Genomic DNA, 23,148 nt, shown 5'->3' with positions numbered 1-23,148 from the left:
GAAAAGGGGGAAATGATTTCTATGTACAAAAATAATTATAGCAGTTCTTCTTGTGTTGGCAAAGCATTGAAACCTGAGGAGATGAAGGAAAGGATGGGGGAGAAGATAAGGGAGGGATCCATGGGCAGGGGAAAGTTAAGTAATAGCAATGCAAGTTAAGGAGTAGAAGAGTTAGCAGGGATAGGAAATAAGAGATATACACAAACATTATACCAAAGATCAGCTCTAGGATTTAATAGGAAAAAACCAGGACTGATAATTATTGATCTCAAAGTCAAACTTGAGAGAAATCTACATTATTTGTCAACCGTATTACTATTGTTTTAGATGCATATGTATGTATATATGTATACATGTATGCATGTATGTATATATGTATGTGTGTGGGTAAGTGTATGTACATTTGTGAGTGCATATGTGCTTGTTTATACATACACACACATAAGTATATATAAATATATCCATGCTTAACTATAGCTTGCTTACCTATAACTATTGCTTGGGGGGGATGAAAGGGGAAAAAAAATAAAGTAAAAAGTACACAGCAGAGGATAAAAGAATAATCAACAGGGAAGCAAAAAAAGATAGTCACGAATATAATTTCTTTTATTATTATGTATGCTTTCTGGAGATGGAAAGACTTACAGGAACTGATGCTAAGTGAAGTGAATTGAACCAAGACAACATCATACACAGGTAACAATAAGATTATGTGATTATCAACTGTGACAGACTTGGCTCTTTTCAACAATGAGGTGCTTCAAGACAGTTTCAGTAGGCTTGTGTGGGAAGTGCCATCCACATTCAGAGAGAGAATTATGGAGACTGAATATAGATCAAAGCATAGTATTTTAATCTTTTGTTGTTGTTGTTTTCTTGCTCCTATTTTTTCCCTTTTGATTGACTTTTCTTGTGTAGCATGATGAATATGAAAATGTTTCGAAAAATTGCACATGTTTAACCTATATCAAATTGCTTGCTGGATTGGGGGCAAGGAAGGAGGACAGAGGAAGAAAACTTGCAAAAGTGAATAGTGAAAACTATCTTTGCTTGTTTTTGGAAAAATAAAATATTATAAAAAATTTTTAGAAGATCTTACATTGAAAAAAGAAATCACGATGAAAAATTCTATCCATATTCAAAGACAAAACTTATGAACTCTGAGTGCAAATTGAAGCATATTTTTCACTTAATTTTTCTCGATTTTTTTACTCCATGACTCATATAGAAATCTATTTTTCACCACTTCATTCATATATATATATATATATATATATATATATATATATATATAATTGGTATCATATAGCTTGATTGGGGAAGAGATGGAGAGAAAGAATTTCAAATTGAAAGTTAAATAAATAATTTTTAAAATTCCTTCTTTCTCTAATTTAGTTATTATGTAATTTTTTATATCTACATCATGTATCCATTTGGAATTTATGATAACATTTAGTGGGAGGCATTGATCCAATCATACATTTATAACAAACTAGTGCCTAATTTTCCCAGAGGGTTTTGTCAAATACTTAGTCCTTTTCCCAATGTAACTAGAGGTTTTAGATTTATCAGTCAACTTGCTGCTGTGATTGCTTTCTGCTATGTATTATATATGTTTTGTTTCACTGTCCAACCTCTCAATTGCTTAACCATTACCAAGCCATTTTAATCATTATTACTTTGTTGTACAGCACTAACAGACCATCTTCCTTATCACATTCTTTTCATTATTAACTTTGAGATTTTTGACATTTTGTTCATATGATATTGGTTATTATTTTTGTTCCAATATTTTTTACACTTTGGTATAGCACTGAAGAAGTAATTATTTAGGTAATATTACCCTTTTTATTAATTAGCTCAAACTACCCATTAGCAATTTATGTTTCTCCCATTATTCAAGACTCCTTATTTCTGCAAAGGATGTTTTATTTTTTCGTTCATAGAGTCCCTGATTGTTTCTTGTACATCTCCAAACATTTTATATCTTCTAAAATTATTTAGAATGCAATTTCTCTTTCTAACTCTTCCTACTAAGTTTTGTTGGTGACATATAGAGATACTGATGACTTGGGTGAATTTATTTTATATCTCACAAATTTTCCAAGTTTGTTAATTATTTCAATTAAATTTTTGTTTGACTGTAGATTTTCTAAGTAAATTAACATATCTTTTATAAAAAGTAATTATTTTCTTTCCTTGTTGCCTATGCTTATTCTCTTTATTTATTTTTTTTTTATTGCAATGGCTAGCTTTTCTAACACTATGTTAAATAGTAATGATGATAATGGGCATCCTTAGTTTATCCATGTTCTTTTTTCTGAAAGTCTTTAACATTTCTCTAGTACATGTAATTTTTGGTCTTAGACTTAGAGAGATATTGTTGAGTGTATGAAAGAGATCAGTTGATTACTGTGCTTTCTAGAGTAATAAAAATTAATGTTGAATTTTGTTAAAAAGCTTTTTTTATATATTAATATCATCATATTATGATTAACATGATTTGATATACTCAAAGTTTTCCTTATATTGAACTAATCCTACCTTCCTGGCAGAAACACAACCTTCACATCACAATCATTTAAATATGTTATTATAGCTTACAAATAATGAATTTAAAAATTTACCTAAAAGTTTTATGTAAATGTTTTATGTACATTAGGAATATTATTCTATTATTTTCTTTCTCTAGATTGTCTCCTCTTGGCACAGGGTTAAATATTTGTATGGTACATATTTGTATCATATAAAATTAGAAGAATGTTTGCTTTTAATAGTATGGCAAATAGCATGTCAAATCTCAGCAATATTCTTATATCATTTCTGCATCTTGACTTCCCTGGCTTTCTTCAAGCCTTAGATCAAATTTCACCTTTTACAGATCCTTATTAATTTAATATAATTGAGCCTTCTTCTTTCTGGTATTCCATATGTGTCATGTGTATGCTTTTTTAATCATAATCTGTCTCCACTGTTTATAGTTTAAAGTCCTCAAAAGTAGTGAAGGTTTTGTACTTTTTCTTTGCTAAAAGAGACACAAAGACAGATAAATATACACATGCACACAGAGAATGATTCAAAGTGTCAGTAAAGACAACTAAAGTAATTATTATTTGCAATACACAATTTATCCTTGATTTATGAACATGAAAAGAGAGGCCATCATGGAAGTATAATTCTTCTCCCTCGGTGCCCTATCACTAAAGTATTGTCATGGAGATGGGAGACTCAAGAAGTTTTTCCTTCATATAATTAATTGTTTCTATAATTTGTTCTTTGACTCACTCATTATTTAGGATTTCACTGTTAAGTCTTCATTTGGGTAACTGTCTTTTGTTTGTGATCCCTGACCTAATGACTATTTTTATTGCATTATACAAATTCTGGAAAGGATTTATTTATTATTTCTGTTTTTATATATTAATTTATATATTTTTTCCAATTATTAGAAACACAATAGAAAAATGATGACTTCATCTTAGCATTTTTAACATTTTATCAAATATTAAATCAAATGTGACATCTGGTATAATGTTATCAAGAATGGAACAATTGCAGCTAATTAAAGAAATAATAATATTAACAATAGTCAACATTTGTATAGTGCTTTCTATATGCCAGCCACTGTGTTCTTTAGAATCACATGTTCCTCACAACAACCTTGGAAGGTGGGTGTTATTATTTCCCTTTTCCTCTTAAACAGATTGATAAACTGAGATAAAGGAAGATTAAAATTACATAGTCAACAAATTTCTAGGATGGGATTAACTGCTGAGATCAGATTTTTTGACTCAGGTTTTCCAGAGCCATGCACTTTCTACCACTTTTTTTCTTCTGCCTTAATGCCAAATAACAAATGCATTTTTGCATTAAGTTCTGATTTACCACATTTATCCTAATTGGAGAGCATAATTTAGTAAAAATGAGACCACATAATGATTTAATTTCAGGACCAAATCAAATGGGGGTTTATAATCACTAATAGTAATGTGTAAATCTCATTTCATCCAAAGGCCATTTACTATTACCCCTTCAAGTTATAGGGCCAGCTATTTTCGATTAGTGTGCTGCCAAAGATTTATAGTAACAATCTTGTATTTTAGTCCCTCTTTTAAAATCCATGAAATTTTTCTGAAACATAGAAATTGCAAGCATAATAATGGCTATGAGTAATGGAATTAAAAACACTTATTCCTCACATAAGGACTGAAATAGACCCTGCTAATGCTATACTGCAACTATGTCTATATTTTCCATATCATAAAAAATAACCAAATAGTTTCTCATATCCTTCTTATCTCAATCATATCAAAACTTTCCTTACTTCTCTTTCCAAATTTCCATAACCTGTTGTATTCACACTATCAATGCAAAAGAGACTACAACTTTTCTTAATTTCCTACCCATTTCCTCTTATCCCTAATTTGGTTACACTTCACCCTCTGCTTTCTTTCAAGGCTAAAGTCTTTTTACAACTGCATCTATCTTGTTTTTTTCATTTTCTCACCAGATGTTTTCCTTGACAATCACATAATACTATCTATAGAAATAACCTTCACTTTACTGAATTTTTTCTTCTCTTTCTCTTGTCTGTCTTTTTAACTTGGTCACAGTCAGAAAAGGAGAGACTGTCACATATAATACCGATGGTTATGAGGTCCTGAATGGTGAGTGTGCTGGGCAGAGAGAACCTGAAGAACTGATAAAATTGATCCCTTGGATGTAATGGTGGAGAAACTGAGACAAGATAGAGATTAGAGAGTATTTAATAATTTATTTAATGGGAGAGATTTACTGGGACCAAATGGATCCATGGTTTGGTCCCAGGGCTGAATGAGACTATCATCTCCAAGAATCCAGCAAACAATGAGTTCTCAATGACCTATATACACATGGCTCAGGGGGTAGACTGAGGTGGGGGCGGAGTCAGGGTGCTGAGAGTGGGAGCTGGATTCTGACAATCCGGTTCTGACAGGGTGAGGGGAGGCATGGGAGGAGGAACCCCAGACATGGGGTGAGGCTTCTTGATAGGACGGTATCTGATATTTGGATGGCTTAGGATGGGGAGAGGCATTCTGATATTCTAAAACATAAGATCTTTTATCCTTATTAAGTATTCTAATAAAGAGGGAGAGGAGGTTTTGCAGGACTGAGCTTTGAGATAAAGCAGAGAAACTGAGTCAGGAAAGGGTCAGGATAATTATGGAAACTGAGAACTGTGGCATAACCTGGGGAGGCAAGGAGAAGGCACTGATAGAAATCAGTTTATCTCCATCGTCCCACCTTTTGGGGAAGTCTTCCAGTCAGAAATCCAAATTATGTCAAACCCCTGAGGCCTACTCCTTCTAGGTCTTGGGCAGCCTCACCTTGCCATGAACTGTCAGAAATGCCAATCATGTCCCTGAAGATTAAATTTTCCCTATAAATCTACTCAGGGCCCATGCCACACTCACTGCCCTCCTTTGGGTCAGTCTGCCACTGGCACTCTGCTTTTTTACCTCTCCCCCATACCATGTGGTATTTCTTCCAACCCCACTATGCTCCTGATCCCACTGACACTTTTAGTGTGCTAAATCCCTCTAAGGATTTAGCCTTCCAGCTAAGGTCATGCCCCAAACTCATGGTGGTCCTTCCTTTCTCCTGATAAATGGCAAGTTCTACTAGGGAACTTGCCCTTTCCATAAAATCCCTTTTTATGCTTTCCCAATTCTAATTTATATTTACCATTCTTGCTGTCTATTGTATTCCTTCATTTTGTCTGTAACCTCTTCTCCTAAATAACCCTCTCCCTTTTGCCAAAGAGAATGGCCATTGTGAATTCTTTACATGACTGGACCCCACCATGTCTGTATCCATTACATCATAACATCCCATCCGTTATCTGGCCAAATTATGTTTTTTTTTCTTTTTTTCCCCAATTATTTCCCCAGTCCATATCTATCCTCATTGAGCATTGTGTATGTATTTCCCAAGATACTTCCCAAACTATTAAAACTACTCTATCCTGGAATCCCTGAAGGCTCACTTCCCCCCAACTCCCTTTATGAATACTGGTATTCCCATGCAAATACAAAGTTATTTACTTACCTGTCTCTTCCTGCTGAGCATGAGCCTCTGGCTTTTTCTTCTTTCATTCTTTGGATACACACACACACACACGATTTGGGAACCTAGTTCTCCATTTTACATCCAACATTTTAGGGAGCTAAATTCTCTGCCATTTAACAGTTTAACTAGCTGCTAGGGTGGGCCCAATTGTCAGGCAGTACCTGATTGACAGGGATGAGAGGTAGTGGTGAAAACCCTTAAAAGTTCCTGGTCATATTCAAAAGGAAAATTCTTTGTACTGTTCTCCATAGTAAAAAAAAGAGTTTATTAAAAGTACATCAAAATAGGAAGGCATAGATAGGCTCATTCCTAGAAATGGAGCCATTGATATTTATTGATAACTTTCATAATGAGATATTGTAGATAATTTGAATCACCAAAAGGGGATGGAACATTGCATCCTAATTGCTAATAGATACTAGCTAACAGATAATAGGTGACCTAGAACTTGAGGAATAGCAGAAAATACAAAAGCTGCAGAATGTGTGAGGCTTCCTACAAGAAACAAAAGACCTTACCAAAAACTCTACAGACTCACTAGTGAAATCAGAAAAGATTTCACTTTATGCTCTTGTAAGAATGGGTGTTCAACAAGTAGGTACACTCCTTAAGACAAAGAATACATGTTTTATCCCCTGCTTCTGTTTTGCAGTTCCCTTCCCTGTTTCACCATTGGTTGGGTACCACAGGGTTTACTATTCAGAGTGCCTTGTTTCCCCATTATGATCCCCACCCCTGTTTAACTCTCTTACTCCCCATAATTCTGGGACCTAGGCCCACATTTTCTTTTACTCTTAGTTGAGTATGCTAATGATGGATTACAACATAGGGCCTACTCAAAATTGCACGATTAGCTGATGGATGTGGAACAATAAAAAACTGCATATTTAGCTAAGGAATATGGAGCAATAAAACCTCTTCTCTGTTGTTCCTTATTTATCTCCTGTAAAACCCCATCCTGACTTGTCTTTTTGTAAAAGCTTTTTACTTGTTCCCTTCCTAAAATTATGATCCTTCCTGGGTCCTTCTTTACCTTTATTCCCTTTAAATTTACAACCTTGTAGGCTGTAAACCTGCTGGATAAGATCCAAATTTTATTATATGAAGTCCTCCAAACTCTTTCTAAGAGCAAGATTCTCTTACAGACTAGTCTTGTCACTTTTGATATAATAAAATTTTTTATGGCTACAAGACAATCTCCTTGAATTCTTTTAATCTGACTAAGGACTGTGACTCCCAAATACATCTTTTGTTGGCATATATGAAGATGCTTATCTAACCGTAACAACAAAACTAGTTTTAGTTAGTCTATTCATGAACTAGCAAGATATCACAGATATTTTATAGTTTCCTCTTATTTCACATAATTCTGTGGAAACTAAAATCTTATCCAACTCACACATTCCCTCAACAGAGCCTTAAAAAGGCTTTCCTGTGGATTTCTTCCACAAAGAGATCTAACTCAGTTTCAATTGATCAATGATGGACAGAAGCAGCTACACCCAAAGAAAGAACACTGGGAAATGAATGTAAACTGTGTGCATTTTTGTTTTTCTTCCCGGGTTATTTTTACTTTCTGAATCCAATTCTTCCTGTGCAACAAGAGAACTGTTCGGTTCTGCACATATATATTGTATCTAGGATATACTGTGACATAGTTAACATGTAATAGGACTGTTGCCATCTGGGGGAGGAGGTGGAGGGAGGGAGGGGAAAAGTCAGAACAGAAGTGAGTGCAAGGGATAATGTTGTAAAAAAATTACTCAGGCATGGGCTCTGTCAATAAAAAGTTCTAATTATGAAAAAAAAGACCTTCCCAATAGTGATTGACAAGGAGAGGTATATATAAAAAAATGTCCCAAATCACTATTTATTAGGGAAATGTAAATTAAAACAACTCTGAAGTACCATTTCAGACCTATCAGATAGGCTAATGACAGAAAAGGAAAATGACATATTAGAAAGAATGTGGGAAAATTAGGACACTGATACATTGTTGGTGAAGTTCTGAACTGATCCAACCATTCTAGAGAACAATTTGGAATTATGCTCAAAAGGCTATAAAATTGTGCATAACCCTTGACACAGAAATACCGCTTCTAGATCTATATTCCAAGTAGATTTTAAAGAAAAGTAAAAATGAACCATTTCTACAAAAATACTTATAGCAGCTGTTTTTATAGGGGCAAGGAAGTGGAAATTGAGGAGATGTCCATCAACTTGAGAAGGCTGAACAAGTTATGATATATAATTGGAAAGGAATCCTACTTTTCCACAAAAAATTCTAAAATAGGATGGTTTCCAAAAAACCTGAGAAGATTTAGATGAACTGATGCAAAATGAAGAAAAACCAGGAGAACATTGTATGCAATAACAGTCATATTGTATGATGATGAACTCTAAATGACTTAGCTTGTATACATATCTTGGATTTAACATATATTTTAAAATATTTAACATGTATTGGGCTACCTGCCATCTAGGGGAGGGGAGGGGAGGAATGAGGGGATAAATTAGAACAGAAGATTTTGCAACGATCAATGTTGAAAAATTACCCATGCATATGTTTTGTAAATAAAAAATTGATGTTTACTCCAAGGAAGAAAATCGATTTTCAGTTTGATTTGACTGTTTTGCTGAATTTGACTCCTAAAATGAAAGTTTGTTACGTGAGTTTAGACATCTACTATAGGATCATAGATTTAGAATTAGAAGGAATATCTATCAAAAATTTCTCAACAAAAATTCTAGGAGAGGCCGTGATTCAGCTTTTAAGTGAGATCACAGGAGAAACCATTAACCTTCTGAGACAGGATATTGTATGATTGGTATAAGATCTGAGCCCTGTAAATTTGTCTCTCTTTAATTTCTCCTTAATTTTAGAATGAGAAATATGAAATGTATAGAAGTTAAGTGATTGCTCAAGTTCAGCTCAATGTAATTCCACATTCTTTTCAACCTGTCCTGTTTTAGTCACAAAACAAATCATTCTCAAGCATCTTGTATTTGATTGAGAGTTAGGGTCAAATGGAATACAACATATATGAAGATAAATTATGCACTTTCAGGAAGGAGAGAACATAATTGGAGACATAAGAAAGGCTCTTTGTAAGAAGTAGCAACAGAAGTGAAATTTAAAGAAAATCAATGAATTTTTGGAGATAGAGATGATAATGAGGAATTCAGATATAAGAAAAAACCCTGCAAAGAAAGAAAAATAGAAAGTGAACTATTGGGGAAATTAGGGGGAAATCTAGTAAGATAATTGACCTGGGATGTAGAATAAATGAAAAACAATAATTTGAAATTAATCTAATAAAGTCATACTGGGATGTTTAATACATTTGTTTCTATATGTTTTATACCTAATCTGCTCCATTAATCAATGTCTCTATTTTGAACCAGTACCAAATTGTTTTAATGAGTACTTGTTTGTAGAATAGTTTGAGATCTACTGCTGCTAGGTTGCTTTCATTACCATTTTTTTTCATTATTCCTCATTAAAGGATTCACCCTTTTTGCTCAATATGTATTTTGTTAACTATTTTTCTAATTCTATAATGTAATCAATCCTTTAGAACTTAGTTTGATGTTATAGAACTGGATTAAGTAAATTAACATTAGTAGTGATTACCAATTATTTAGATCTGTTTTTATTTGTATAAATTGCTGTTTGTTATAAAATTGTGTGCATGTGTGTGTGTGTGTGTGTGTGTGTGTACATATCTTGGAAGGTAGATTCCCAAGAATTCTATACATTGTATATTAACTTTAAATGGAACTTTTCTATCTTTAAAAATAAAAAACAGTATTCTCACCTTTTTTGTTGTTTGCTTGTTTGTTTTTCTTTCTCATTTTTTCCCTTTTTCATCTGGTATTTCTTGTGCATCATGATAAATGTGGAAATATACTTAGAAGAATTACACGTGTTTAACCTATACTGGATTACTTGATGTCCAGGAGAGGGGGCAAGGAGGGGGGGGGAAGGGAGGAAAATTTGGAATATAAAGTTTTGCAAGAGTGAATATTGAAAACTATCTTTGCATATATTTTGGAAAATAAAAAACTATTATAAATACAATTAATTTTTTATTATAAAATAAATTGACAGAACATATGTATGGGTAATTTTTACAACACTGTCCCTGACTCACTTCTGTTCCAACTTTTCCCTTCCCTCCCTCCACCCCCTCCCCTAGATGGCAGGCAGTCTTATACATGTTAAACATGTTAAAGAAATACAATTAAATTTTAAAAATAAAGTTAAAATAAAGTTCAGAATTTAAAAGAAAGACTCGTGGTGAAAAATGCTATCCACTCCAGGGAAAGAACTGATGGAGTAGGAATTCAGATTGAAGAAAAAATATTTTTCTTTTTTGTTTCATATTTTTTGGTTTGGATTTTCTTTCATAACATGACTAACATGGAAATCTCTTTTGTATGACTGCATATGCATGATGTTAAATTCCCTGCCATTTAAAATGAGATAGGGGAGTGAAAAAAAGAAACTCAAATATTTTTAAATGAATGTTAAGGGACAGCTAGATGATACAGTGGATAGAGCACCAGCCCTGGAGTCCAGAGGACTTGAGTTCAATTCTAGTCTCAGATATTTAACACTTACTATTAGCTGTGTGACCCTGGGCAAATCACTTAATTCCAATTGCCTCTCAAAAAAAAAAGAAAACAAATGTAAAGTATTATTTTACCTGCAATTGGTGAGAAAGTATTTTAGAGAGTGAAAATGATGAATGTAATCGTTTCAGGAAAAACCTGGAAAATTTTCTATGAACATCAGCATCAGCATCAGCAAAGTGAAATGAGTAAAACAGGAGGATGTTGTACATTGTAACAGCATTAGCCTCCAATGATCAACTGTGAATGGCTTTAGTTATTCTGATCAATACAGTGATCCAAGAAAATTCTTAAGGATGAAATGCTTTCCACCTCCAGAAAATGATCTGATGAAATGTGAGTGCAAATCATAGCTTAATGTTTTTACTTTCTTTATTTTCTCATTTTATATTTTACAATATGATTAATGTAAAAATACATTTTGCATGATTTCACATGTATTATTAGTATCACATTTCTTTTTATCACATTGACTAGGGGAAAAGTGGGAGAGAATTTAGAACCTAAACTTTTTTTTTTAAAAAGTCTAAATTATATATTTTTAAAAGGAAAAGAAGAAATGAACTACAGGAGAAAAAGTGATAGTTGACAGCAAAAATCACAGAGACTTGGACATGGAAACAGGAGAGCCCTATGAGGAATCCCACTTAAACCACTTATAAGATGTCATTCTGGCAAAGTCCCATTTCATGTCTTAGCATCATTTAATTCTTCTCCCATTTGGCCTACAAAAAGCATCAAAATGAGAAGTCTGCTGCTGACTCAAAGGAGATAACATACATACACTGGATCCCCTAATATATTTATTGTAGTTGTTTTTGTTTTTGTAGTTAAAGATACGTTTGTGGTTTTTGTTGCTTATGTTCTTGTGATTAATCCCAAACAGAAAGGAAAAGCTCTGGCATGCCAGGGGCACAAGCATGGAATCTGTTGAATATGTTATGGAAGAGCATTTAGTCAAAGCCAAACATCATTCTCAATGGCAACCTTCGTCCATATCACCTGAAAGAAAAAGGAAATGAAGAGACATACCTTTCAAGAAAGAAGGATGATTACAGAGAAAATTTGTAAATAAGAGGGTGACTTCTCAAATCTTCAATGACATTACAATCCTAGGAATAAGAAGTGCAGAAGGATGTGATACCATGGGAGGTTTGAGGAAAATATATGGCAAGATTAACTGGTACTAAGAAAAAAGAGTTGGAGAGACCATGGGGACAGCCATGCACATCTTCCAGCTGTCTAGCACCCCAACTTCTTGAAATTTGTTTTCTTGCTGACTCCATTTGACAGAGCCAGGAGAATAGAAATTACAAGAAGAAAATGTGATCAGCAGAGAAGAATGACTCTGTCCAGTGGCCTCCATCTGGAGGACTTAATGCACATATCACTCACATTTTTTCCCCATTGGCCTTGTCAAACCAGAGAGCCTTATTCCTTTATTGTCTGTTAAAAGACTGTCAAGCAAGTGTCCCTGAAAAGGCCCCTAGTTCTGCCTATATGGACACAAAATTTTTAGGGAAGTCAAGGATGACAAGAATGAATACATAAATGGTGGAGGGGGATTATGCTAGACAGGCAGTGTTCCAAATCGCTCAGTGGTCACAGTATGACTTTTTAGGGTCAGAAAACCTGGACTTTACCTTCCAACTCATTCACTTACCAGACCTGTTAAGGTAACCAAGTCACTTATTCTGTGTTATCCTCTGGTCTCTTCCCTGCAACATCAGGAGGACAAAATTATATTCTGACAGTTTTCTCAGAGGCTCAAAAGTGACCTAAAATATAGGGCTTTCTTTGTATGAGCAAGTTTTTCTTTTAACTGGTCCAGATGCATAGAAGATCTTACAAAGAAAGATGCCTCAGGAGTTCATTTGTTCACCAGGAGTTACTAGCTCAGTTTGCACTGACTGATGCTTCCCCCTCCCCCAACCTGTATAAAATTGCTAAGCAAATTCAATTCTGGAAACTCACCTTTTTGAAATAACAGTGAGTTTTTCAAAATGAAATTTGTCCCAAAAAGAGAGATTATGCAGCTATTTGTTGGAATAATCCTAGGACCCATAAATGGAGAAATCATGTTAACTTTAAGGGATTCATAGGCAAAAAGATGGAGAACCTGAAGGAAACTGGTACTGGTTGTGACAGGACATTTACGCACAGGATTTTGGCAGCTAAACTCTTCTTGGGTGTCCTCCTAAGTATGAAGAAGTTCAGGGATAATGTTAACCTTGAGGTATTAATAGGAAAAAAGCTAGAAAAATTGATTCCCTGGTTGACCCTTGACTCCAACTTAGACCTAGGACATCCTTTGTCACTTGTAATATTTCTTGTAATATTTCTTTTTACTTCTCACATGCAACACATGCAGGAATGAGGGAAATTAAAAAGCATAAAGAAAAAGAAGTTGGAGGAAAATTAAATATAATTGTCAGTATTCTGTAAAGGAAGGTGGCAAGAGGCCAATTCAGGAGCCTTCCACCTGCCCCAAACCAACAATTTCCATCTGTACTTCCACAAGGCAACTTTTACCTTATACTGCCAACCTGATCTTTTCACCCCAGGACTTCTACCTCCTAGTCTGACTATTTCTTGAGAAAAGAGGAAAATTGGTATGGAATGGGACTTCTGACTTTCTTGTTACACAGTTTGACTCACCTTAATGTAATCTTTTCTTGCCCAATCTCCACTATTCAGAAGGAAGTAACTAGTGAAGTAAGGATCCGATTGAAGGTATGACTTCCCTCTCATACTGCACTTCCTCCAGCCCTATGTCTGGCCTCCATTGCGATAAGGATGGTGCCCTCCACTCAATGATGAATAGTCACACACAGGGTCACACCCTTCTCCTATCAGTGTTTTGGAACCCTTGAAGATCATCATCCAAAGCATATTCCACACCCGCCTATCAGCCAAAACCCTCAACCATCTCACCCCTAAGTAATTCTCACAGCACCCAACCCTTCCACTGTGCCTTGTGGAAAACTTGTTCCATAGACAATAAATTTCCCTTCATGTTAAATAATTTATTCTTCCACTCCTTCCATAGATGACACTCTCCCTAGTCACCCTCTCCAGTACTGACTGCACCTTCTCTCCTTCAGTTCACTGGTCAAGGTAGAGTTAAAATACTCCTTGTGCTCCATTGCCATTTCCAGACTCTTTCCCCAACCACTGTCACTCAGCAATCTCTCTTCCCTTGAGTTTCATGTCGTTTGTATGTAAAGACCTATTTAAAATCCTGGGAGTTATTGCCTACAGACTCCCAGGTCACTCCCCTTCTATCCTCAATCATGTTGGTATATGGCTCACAAGAATTCCTTCCTCTTCAATTCTTGATCTCGTAAAAAATTGCACATATTGACTCTCCCTCTATCACTCTAACCATTCAGTTTTTCAGTCTACTAACTTCATCCTCTTCATCTTGCCATTATTTACAAATGTTCCACTTCCATGTCTAACTTTTAAAATCCCCTCATCCAATCACAACCTACTGGCTTTTAACCTCTCTCTGTCTTTACTCAAAGAATCCTATTCAGTCCACACCATTATCTTCTGTCCCTTGACCTCTCAATTCTCTTCTGGACCATCACCCATAAACTAACCATTGTCTTTTCTCCCCATCTCGACCCCTTGTTGAACCAATCCAATTCTACACTGACCTCCACTATTGAATCCCCAGATTTCTTATATCACCAGTTATTTCCTATCCACATCTCACACAAAGGATTGCCTTACCACTTCTACATGAGCTGCTGAGTGAAGGTGAAGATCATAGAAGCATTCTGATTTGGTCCTGAAGCTACACTACCTCTGCTGGGCCTTCTCTGTTGCTAGGCAATCCTATTATGGCTCCTATCAGCTCACTATCCCACCCTCCATGGTAGATTTCCCAATCTTTTCATCTTTCCTCAAACCTCTCATGGCAACTCCTTCCACCACTCTTTCAGCTGAGATCCCTCTTCCTTATCTGTGAAAACTCAAATTCCTTCTGCCACTATCTCTTCCTTCACTCTTCCCATGTGATTAGGTGGCTTTACTTCTTACCAAGAACAAGTAACTATCTTTTATCTGTTCTAGCAGTGCCATTATATCACATATCCTCCCTCCAATAGACCATCCTGTCATCCCTACACTACCACTTACTGTCAGTCTCCATGATTACTGCCTACTAATAGGCTGGTGTCTCTCCCATCCTTAATAAACTCTCACTTTACATTTTCATCTATTGTGTATTATCTATTCTATTGTCTGTATTTCTTCTGGATTTTGTAGCTAAACTCCTTTAAAGGTCCCTCTACTATATGTGCCTCTGCTTTCTCTCCTCTCACTCTATTTGTAATTCCTCACATTTTGACTTCCAAACTTATTCCACTGAAACTGCTCTCTCCAAAGTTACCAGTGATTCTTAGTTGCAAAATTCAATGGACTTTTATCAGTTTTTATTCTCCTTGACTTCTCTGTAGCCTTTGACATTGATGAGCTCCTTCTTCTTCTTGATACTTTATTCTCTCTGGGTTGTCCCCCCTATGTGTTCCCATTTTTTTTGAAGCAATGGGCTTGCCTAGGTCACATAGCTAGTGTTAAATGTAGGAGGCTGGATTTGAACTCAGGTTCTCCTAAATACAGGGCTGGTGCTCTATTCACTGTGCCATCTAGCTGCCCCCCACCTACTTCTTAGTATCCTTTCCTGGAGCATCCCTAGATCCACAACCTCTAACCCTAGGAATCCTTTAGGGTCTATCATGGATCCACTTCTCCCTATGATAATCTCATCAGCTCCCATGGATTTAATTATCATCTCTATGTTGATGATTCTAAAAGCTGCTTCTCTTGCCCCAAATTTTGCTGACCTCAAATCTTGCATGTCCAACTGCCTTTCAGACATCTTGAACTAGATATCTGGAATTTAACATGTCTAAAACATAACTCATTATTTTTCCTCGGAAACTACTTTCCCTATAAGTATAGGAGGAAACATCATCCTTTAGACCCTTCACTCCTACTTCTCATATCCAATCTGTTGTCAAGGCCTGTCAGCTTCACTTCTGAAATATCCCCTCCTCTTCTCTATACTGCCACCAGTCTGGTGCATGCCCTGATCACCCCATGTCTGGACTACTGCAGTAGCCTACTACTGGGTCTGCCTATTTCAAGTGTCTCTGAACTCCAATGCAATCTCCACTTTTCTGCTAAAGTGATTTTCCTAAAGAGCACGTCCAATCTATCTGAGCCCCAACTCCCCCAACAACTCATAGTGGCTCCATATTACCTCCAGAAGCAAATACAAAATGCCCTATTTGGCATTCAAAGCCCTTAATATCCTGTCTTCTTCCTTTCCAGGCTCCTTACATCTTATTCCCTACCATGTATTCTTTGATGCAGTGACTCCAGAGTCCTAACATCTTATTCCCTACCATGTATTCTTTGATGCAGTGACTCCAGACTCCTAACATCTTATTCCCTACCATGTATTCGTTGATGCAGTGACTCCAGAGTCCTAACATCTTATTCCCTACCATGTATTCGTTGATGCAGTGACTCCAGAGTCCTAACATCTTATTCCCTACCATGTATTCTTTGATGCAGTGACTCTGATCTAAATGTTCCACAAATGGGATATTTCATCTTTAGGAATTTTTCCTGGTTGGTCTTCATGACTGGAACTAACTTCAACTCTACCTCCTGACTTCTCTGACTGCCTCAACTAAATTCCCATCTTGGAAAAGAAGACTTCCCCAGCCTCTCTTAATTCTAGCACCTTCAGTCTTAATTAGTTACTATTTATTTTGTATATAGTTTGATAGTATTTGTTTTGTATGTTGTCTCCCTCTTTAGATTTTAAGTTCCTTGAGTGCAAAGACGGTTGTCTCTTATTGTATCCACAGTGCACAAGCACAGTGCTTGGCACATAGTAGGTACTTATGTAGATTGACAGCAAACTGCCTATACTCTGGATGATACTATTTTCTTCTTTTCAAACATTTTATTTTGAACTGTTACAAGCACTATCTCTATATAAGTTAAGTCCCAGGTGAAAATTTGGCTGCCTGGGCAGAATTCTCAGGCACTAAAGGAGTAGTAAGTGAAATATCAGTGGGTTAGTGATTCTGACTTTCTCATAAACCTCCATTCCAGGAGGCCACCAAGGAGGCCTTGCAAAGTCAAGAGTTGAGAAGAAATTGGAGACTGGGTATTATAAGCTGGAAATAGTAGAACATGCTGTGAAAGAGATCCCGTCTGAATCTCCACTGGCTAAAATGGAGAAATATAGGAGGCTCTGTATGTTGCTGGCAGGTCTCTATCTTGAGATTAATATTCTTCTGTCATGTAAGGAATGTTTCTGTTTATGAAAAGTCAGATTTTCAGTGTCTAGAGGAAAATTCATTTGAAGGCGATTAGTTAGCACACTCGATGAGATTTTGAGAAACACGTATCCAAAGCAAAGGGATTACTGGTATCTTTGAAGTGGGTATTATGCTTCCAACAAACTTAAACAGGATTTGGATAGTCAGGAAGGAGAAACTCTCCTCCTGACAGGTTAAGGTAAGATTAAGGAGGTGAGACAGTTAAAAGCTCTCTCAGTCTCTCCAACCCCTCTGTTCAAAAAATAATTCTAATTGAAAACCATGCTTTGGGGCTATCACTTGATTCTATTGTTGATCTGGTGGGAAGAGACCATCTGTGTAAATTATGATCTGTATACTTTATATTCTGTACCGGAATTTTTGGAATTTTGGAAAAGGTTGAATTGGGAACTATGTGGCTTCTGTTTCAGGAAGAAAAGGGAAAGTGGTAGTTTCACTTCATTATGGAAAAGCACTCTGAAATGTAATTGTAATTGTAATATTGTGGATCCAATCTAGGAATGATTGTGGTTTAATAAAAGGAATTAGGGGCAGCTAGGTGGCGAAGTGGATCGAGGACCAGCCCTGAAGTCAGGAGGACCTGAGTTCAAATCTGCCCTCAGACACTCAACACTTCCTAGCTGTGTGACCCTGGCAAGTCACTTAACCCCAATTGCCTCAACAAAATAAAATAAAATAAAACAATAAAGGGAATTAAACCTGCTATAATCTGTTATTCCAAGGATAAGCTAGGGTCATGCTTTGTCTAATGTTCAAATTGAAGGAATAAAGTCAGTAACTGAATATTTAGATAGATAAATACTTACCAAAAAGAGGCAATTGCCGATTTTACTGGTAAGAAAAGAAGGAAAATTAGATAACGTTATCTCGTGTGCCAGTTTATCCAAATTTAAGCATTCCTGTGATTCACCTACATTATTTTCTAGACATTTGCAGGAAATTTAAAGTTGATTATTCCATCAAAGGGTCCACGTTAATTTATTATACCTTCCCAGCCTTCAGCTTGTGCGTGGGCCCCCAATAATTGTGGCTCCTGAATTCTCCATATTTGAAACTCAAACATCTTCCTGGCTCACATGAGGAAATTGATGATTTGTACCTCATAAAAAGATAAGAGTATAGATGTATTGGTTTACATATCAAATTATCAATGTTTCTCTCTTAGTTTGAAATAATTTTAATAGAAATATTAAAAAAAAGAAAAGAAGGAACTGAACACATCACTGGAGAATAGATCAGAAAGATCTCTGCAGTCTTCTAAATGGAACTGCAAAGGAACGTACATATTTGACAATGGAACATGGAACTTTGTCAATTTAGGGCACAGAGTTATTGCAAACAAATGTTAAAATGCAGAAATAGTTGATAAATTATTAACAGATCATAACTTTTTCTTTCTGATCATGACACACTTCTGATTTTATTAGAAGTATCTGACACAACCATTAAATTATGTTTTCCCTAACATAAGCATAGAGCTAGATTGAGATGATTTAATAATTTAGAGAGCCAACTAACGATTATTTGAGCTACAATACTTAAACTTCCTGTCCTGGGGCAAGAGGGTGTTGTATTATCAATAAGCTATTTGTAAACAGAAAAGGCTCTCTTTCCTTTTCCAAGCAATGCCAAAGAATCCAGTATGTAAGGGTCTAATAAATATTTTTGCTTAGTTTTTGTAGCAAATACAAAAGGTAGATTCCTACAGAGATGAGTGAGCATTGCATCTGTTGCCCTATAAGTACACTTTTGAGCGGGCACCTAGAAAAATGGCATCTTGAGCAGGCAATTTTGTGGAGGTTAAAAGTAAGAAAATATTTAAGTATGAATGTGGTCTCACTAAGACTCAATAAACAGAGTACACCCTAAAGTACACCCTCAAGAAACAAGGTACACCCTAAAAGGTGAACTAAGAATGTGGAGAAGCTGGGCAGCAAACGAATCAGTGCCAGTTACCAATTAATTTGAAAACTGATCTCCAGGTCAATGATCTTCCCCCTAATCTGTTAGTCAAGCATTTATTAATTGGTGGGGATATAAAAGAAGGCAAAAGACAGTCTCTGCTCTCAAATACTTTATAGTGTAACAGAGAAGACAATATGCAAACAATTACATAACAAACAAGCTACATACAAGACAAATTGGAGATAATCCACACAGAAAAAGCACTAGTGTTAACAAGGTTTAGGAAAGGCAAGGAAAAGTGTAGAAGGTGGGATTTTAGGAAGAATTTGAAAGAAGCCAGGGAAGCCAGTCAGTAGAAATGCAGAGGAAAAGAATTCCAGGCCTGGGGGATATCCAGTGAAAATGCACGATCAGGAAAGATGGAGTTTCTTGTGCAAGGAATATCAAGCCAATATCATGGAATCACAGAGTACATAGCAGGGAAGAGAAGGAAGGGCCAAGGTCATGAAGGACTTTGAATGCCAAACAGAGTCTTTTCTAATTGTTCTTCAAAGTGACTGGAAGCCATTGGATTTGATTATCTTTCTCCACTCCTTAATTTCCATTAAATTTGTTACAGCCCCAAGGACGGCTAGTTTCTTTCTGCAGTGAAGGATTCATGTTAATATCTGGAGACTAATTTTCTTCAAGATGTCCTCCAATCTTTTTAATGTTCCTAGGTACATTCCAGTTAAAAGGGAGCTAATTCTGGTTAATTCTGCGGCTACCAACAATTCACCACAATAAATATGAATGGATCTGGGGGACAGTCATCACGTTGTGCATCACTTGTGCAATTGGTACAATGGAATATTCCTTCTCCAGCATACCTGCTGACAGCAAAATGGATACAAGCAGCAAAGCACTGAGAGATATATTTTGGGTTCTTACTAGAGCAACTTTTACATTTCTACCAGGCTCTCAGTTTGTCTAATAAAAAGCACAAACTCCAAGAAATTAGACAGGTTAGCAGGTAGCAGTTCATCCCACTCACTCCTAAGCAAACTAATTTCTTCTCATATTATTACATTTTTCTCTAAATACTACACAAACACACACACAGACACACACACACAATAATTTTAATGATTCCTTTGATTCTTTTCCACAGCTATAACTTTCATAAGCCCAGTTCTCAAGGCATCCTTGAAGTCAGCATTCTTACTCGATTCCTTTTGCCTTCAGTTCCAGTTTGACTCGTTGCAGATAGCTGGGATCGGGGTAACCAAAGTTTTCCGGCCCACCGAATTGTAGAGTTTTGTGGTGAATATCATTCCAGGTGATCACATCCTTGACTCCAGATGTGCGAGACTGTCCTACTGTGAAAATCAACTTTTGGTCAAAAGCTCTTCTGAGGAGATGTAAGACCTGCCGTCCTTCTTCATTATTGGGCAAGTACGCCACCCGTCTCGTTCCTTCATAGCGTTTTCCTGGGTTGGGATGCTCTTCTGTCTGGATGCCTCCCCGCATGTCATAATGAATCACGATAGTGCCATAGGAATTGTAACCTGGAAGGGAAGAATCCCTGTAAGATGTTGTCATTGTTCCGTCCGGCTGGTTCCCTTTCACAATACCATAGGAGGTCTGGCATACAGGGCACACCGGCTTATGTTTCATGGCCTCTCGGATACAAGGGCCACAGAACGCATGCTTGCACTTTGGAAGTACTTCTTTCTGGTGAATGCTTTCCATACAGATGACACACTCTTCCTCTTCCTCTTTTCCCAAGTCCCACCAGCTAGGCAATCCCTTAAAGGGAGGTAAAGCCATTCTGAAATCGTCAACGATTTTGTCCAAGGGGGATTTGGAATCTCTATTCCAATTCCTTCCAAGGGAAAGAGTTGGCCACTGTCTCTGCTGAGGAGGACTTTCAATACTAAAATATCTCTTAACGTATTCCACTGCTTCTGCAAGGTACTTAGGCAAACCAGCCAATGTCAGTTCTTGTCCATTCCACTCCAAGTTTACATGGGGGTGCTTTCTTTCAAAGTCTTCAAAGAATGGTTTTTCAGGCCAACACTTTCTTTCTTGAACTAATGATTTCAGGTTCACTACCTCTTTGGCAATCTGAGGTAAGAGCATCTGAAAGATATCAACAAAATCTTCATAAGCATGTGCAGAGAGGTCTATGCCTTTGTCTTTTGGTGTAAATACAACGAGGGTTTTCTGAGTTTGGGGATTGTTCATCAGTTCCATTGCAGTGTCATATTTTTTCTCTATTTCTCTGACTTCTGGATGCAGAAGGCGCAACTGAATGGTATCAACTTCAATTCCGTTCTTCATCATGTTCTGGGAAGCCATCATTTCTTCAGGTTGTTTGCGGGAGAAATTTGTCTCAATGAAATGTTGAGCTCCTAAAATATCCCGTGGGTTTCCCAAGAGGATCAAGACTTTTCCTTCAGCTTTAACATACATATTTTGAAACATATCAGTCAGTGTTTTCTGGACGTCAAGTGCCAGCTTATTATCTGTGAAATGAACATCCTGATGGGTCACATTCTGCATTTCCCTCTGAAATGTTCTGGTGAAAGCTTCTTGAGCTGCCTTCCTGTCCCCTGACTTAGCTGGCTCAAAGTCCAAACACACATTCCCTGTAGGATACACGAAAGTACTGATGATACGTACTTGAAACTCACTTTCTATTCTGGCCAAAGTTTCAGCAAAGAAACACTTAAAATATTCATAGAGATGGGAAGAAATTGTGATAAGGTCTGACTCTTCTTCTGCACTGTGTTTTGGGTTTGAGTGAATAGGATTGTCACAGTCATTTGGCACAACATTCTCGATTTCTCTTGCTGCGGCTGAGTGGGGAAAATCCTCTTTCTGCTCATTGCCCAGTACGCTCTCATTTAAGAAATGGTAAATTTTTCCAATGTCTTCATAGTCACCGATCACTTTCTCAGGTATATCATGGCCTCCCTCTATTTTAATATTTGGGCAGAGGTTAGTAATTTTTTCCCTTTGTTCTTTGGAAAGATTGAAGTTCAGCTGGGCCTCCACATGAAGAAATGCCTTTTGAATGAAGCAATTTGAGGAGTTAGAAGCACCTCTTTCTTCTGGCTGTTTCTCACATGGAACTTCCTCTGGGAGTGGCTGAGTCTGAGGGGAAGGCTGACTTATCTCCAAAGTGTTGTTCTCTTCTGGGTTTTCGCTCAATTCTATGAAGACATCCACATGTGAAGTATCATTGATGACCACAGAGTGATCTCTTTTTGCTATGACACCTTCCTTAGCTTGCCTTTTATAAAACTCTACCCAGAAAGTGCCTTCTGTAGGACCAGCTTTGACCTTGCACTTGCCTCCCCCCGACTTCCACGGGTTCTGGAAATACTTTTGTAGCTTCCTCTCCATTCTCGGGCAGTTTTCAGATACCCGAACCAGGACCCGGTAGAGCGGGCTGTGGGAAGTGCTGCCAGTAGCCATCAGGGCAGAGTAGGAACTCATGAGTTGAAGAGTTGGTGTTGTGATGTTTGTTCTCTGGGCTCTGGAGGGGAAAACTGGGGAGCAAAGAAGGGAAACAAAAGGGTGCTGTCAGCTGACTAACCCCATTTCTCTGCCTAAATCACAAATTAATAAAAATAGTAATTGGTTCAGACAGGACAAACATATGACAAAGAATCAATTGGCAACTTAACAATGAAATCCTAAATACTGAGGATTTCAAAGAATAATTAGAAAAGCCAAGTAATTATCTGAAAGAATGAGGAAGAGGAGAAGAATGATCATGATATGATATACAACAATTTACAGGATGCAGATAAAGCAAACCTAAGGAGAAAAAAAGTATATATACTTACAAACACATTTATAACATAGAAGATATGAGGAATGATGAACTGACTATTCATTGAAAAAATTAGAAAGCCAACAAATAAACAAGCTTAAAATAAATACAAATATGTTTTTAATGAGGAAAGAGATATTGAAAACCAAAATATTCCAAAGAAAAAGTATCTAAAACTAAAGGCTGGTTATTTGAAAAGAAAAATGAACTTGATATACCCTTAACTAATCTAATCAAAAAGAAGAGGGGAGAAAATCAAATCAATGAAATAGTAATTGAGAAAAATGAAATAGCAACAGAAGAAAAAAA

General features: G+C 36.6%; 1 pseudogene; it reads right to left on the bottom strand.

Annotated features, from left to right (window-relative positions):
- Nucleotides 1–19,189: 19,189 nt before the first annotated feature.
- LOC100925386 lies at nucleotides 19,190–22,913 on the bottom strand (annotated as a pseudogene).
- Nucleotides 22,914–23,148: the final 235 nt, after the last annotated feature.

The sequence above is a fragment of the Sarcophilus harrisii genome, chromosome X, assembly GCF_902635505.1.
Source record: "Sarcophilus harrisii chromosome X, mSarHar1.11, whole genome shotgun sequence".
NCBI classification, from domain to species: domain Eukaryota; kingdom Metazoa; phylum Chordata; class Mammalia; order Dasyuromorphia; family Dasyuridae; genus Sarcophilus; species Sarcophilus harrisii.
This window is presented reverse-complemented; position numbering and strand designations above follow the sequence as displayed.